The sequence below is a fragment of the Hyperoodon ampullatus genome, assembly GCF_949752795.1.
Source record: "Hyperoodon ampullatus genome assembly, chromosome: 7".
Lineage (NCBI taxonomy): Eukaryota > Metazoa > Chordata > Mammalia > Artiodactyla > Ziphiidae > Hyperoodon > Hyperoodon ampullatus.
Genome location: NC_136920.1, coordinates 41015740 through 41018732, shown reverse-complemented (window position 1 = coordinate 41018732; position 2993 = coordinate 41015740).

The window sequence follows — 2993 nt, the reverse complement described above, 5'->3', positions numbered from 1 at the left end:
CAGGAGGTACGGGGTGGCTTGGTCCCAGGGAGGGGCAGATGTGGGGGAAAGTGGTCGGGTACGTTGAGGGGACAGCCAACAAGATTCACCAGCAGATTGGAAGTGGAGTGTGAAAACATAAAACGATGAAAGGCTCTATGGCCCAAGGAAGTGCAGGAATGGAGGCGCCACATAGGGGTGTGGGGACAATGGGATGGGTCAAGCCTGAGACGCGATTAGCTGTCCCCGGTGGAGACACTGAGCAGGCAGCTGGATGCGTGAGGCTGTGCTTGGGGAGAGAGCCGGGATGGAGACAGGAGCGTGGCAGCTGTCAGCACTGCAAGCCGCCAGGCTGGGGAGCGAGCGCAGACAGAGAAGGGCCAGTGCGCTCTGAGGTTTAGGACTTGCAGAGTTGAAGAGCAGCGAGTAAGAGACTAAAAAGGTATGAAGGGAAGAAAACTGGAAGCGTAAGGTGTCTTGGAAGGCAAGTGCAGAAAGCGTTCCAGGAAGGAGGAGCCGCTCATCAGGCTTGGTCACGTATAGGTAATCGGTGACCTAAGGGGAGAGTTTTGGTGGGGTGGAGAGGTGGGGAGGGGGCCCGGATCTGAGGGGGTCCCAGGGAGGGAGGGAGCAGGCTAGAGAACGGAGACCACGAGTCGGCAACGCTTCTCAAGGCAGGACTCGGGGGCTGGGTGTCTGCACTGCAATCCCAGTCCTGCCATTTATCAGCCCTGTGACCTTGGGCAAGTTTCTTACTCTTTCTGTGCCTCACATTTCTCATCTGAAAAATGGGGATAATAATCCCTTAAGGAATTGGTATATGAGAAAAATGCCTGGTCTGTAGTATTTACTATGTAAGTATCATCATCCATCAGCAACATCATCATCATCATCACTATGAAAATAGGGTCAGAATCAGAAGGGGATATAAGGACAAGAGTTTTGTTCTACTTGTTTGTTTTTTAAGGCACTTATAGAATGTTTGTGTCACAGGGGAAAATGGATCAGGAGAAGGAAGGAAAAAGAAGTGCTGGCGAGCCACCCAGGGGAGCTGGAGCACCAGCTGGGCTGGCCCCAGATGGGCCCAATGTGACGGTGGGAGTCTGTGCAAGTTCTCACCGGGCTATTGCTGGTTCTCAGTGAAATGGGAAGAAGGCCATCAGCTTGGGAGGCAGGAAGAGGGAGGAGATGCTAGAGTCTGAAGAGAAAGAAGCTGTGAAACAGCAGTCAAGTGGGATGGATGCATCAGAGCACGACAGGTGACCACCAGCCTGCAGTCAGAGGCCTCAGATCTTAGAGCAAGGCGGTTGGGGGCTGGCACCAACGCACAGGTGCAGGTACAGGGGATGGAGTTGGGGGATGTTAGACTTAACCAGGACAGGATTTTGTCAGGCCACTATGACACAAGGTGAGGGTTACATGAGATTGCAAAAGAAAAGCGCCTGGCCCAGGACCTGGCATCTGAAGTGCTGCCGCTGTTCAGGCTTCAGTGGCCTGTCCAAGGAGCCCCACTCCCTCCACGTGCGCCTCCCTGACCCCCAACACACACAGAGCTCAGGAGCGGAAAACTCTGCAGGAGCCTCAATTCTGCTCATTCCGCTAAGCCACGTCCCTCCCTTTTCTGTTCAAGTTACTGTCACATTTCCCAGCCCTCTCCTGCTGGTCTCAGAGAACAAAGAAGGCCATGTGAGGGCAGACTAGTCCCCGCACGCTTCTTCCAAGAACCAGCGGTGAAGAGGCTCTCCCAGCCTTGAGGAAATATTGGCTTTCTGGGACCTGCCTTGCAATTCCACCAAGCTCTGCAGGTGCGGCTCAACCATCAGTTCCTCCCACTGAAGACCGGTGGGCAAAAAGCCTTTGATGGATCTCGTTATGTAACCCAGACAAGTTTGAGTTAAATTCACAGCGATCAGCAACTTCAAGCACAGTAATTTGTTTTCACTAGGTGACCTGAAGCAAACTCAACCACGGAAAGGACAAAGGAGATGACTAAACAGAAACGAAGTTAAGTGAAATTCCCGTAGGATTGTACAAAACAACGCTTTGCAACGGTTAAGATGCACAGAAAGAAATACAATTAACAGCAGCACACACGCATAAACTAAAACCAAAGTTTTATGCCATGGTATGTAAGCTTATTATGTGCAACACACTCGGAAATTTTCTACTTTGTTTCATTTCATTAGAAAAAAAATGTCAGTTTAATCCCATGGAAAGTGACTTGCCTTCGAAAAGCACTGGATGGAGGAGACCTCAAGTCAGGAAGGGCTGGTAAGTGTTCCAATCCCATTCCTAGGAGAAGTCACCGAAACACCCCGACAGTCTTTCTACCTTGATGAATAATAGGCTCTTATGAGAATGAAAGGAAGTAATGAACGTGAATACTTACAAGCTATTCTATGTGTGGTCATTCCTTAAATGGCAATTCTTTATCCAAACCTGCAGGTTCTCTCGATTTCATCTGCTATTCAGTTAGGTACTTTAAGACAGCAGGTACTAAAAGCAAGAGTCACTAATTTATCCCTTTGTTATTGACAGCTCAACTCTGTGGCAGCTCAAGACTAAGGCAAGGTTGGGGGGAAATTCATGAAGACATGCACACCAGCCAATTGTATGCACTGTTTTGGATTTTTTTTTTAAGGCAGTGCTTCTCTAACTTTTCCATCTCAAATAGGAGAGGGGACATTCATTCCTGGAGGCCAAGTCTGGGGCAAAGCCACTGCAAGAATAAAATTTTAATTGTGTCTTATTTTAAATGTCAAGCAATCCTATATAACATTATCCCTTGCTGTTTACTCATAACGGGCATGGCACTGTGATAAGAGCCTGCCGTGGCTCTCACTGCGCCCCAGGCTCCCATCTTAGAGGCGAGAAATGGGGTTTTGAGAGGTTATGTAACTTACCCAGGACCACGAAGCAAATAAGCGGTGGGACAGATTCAAACGCACCCAGTCTGGTTCCAGAACCCTGCTTGCAACCACGAAGCTATGTTGAATTCTCCTCCAACAACCAAC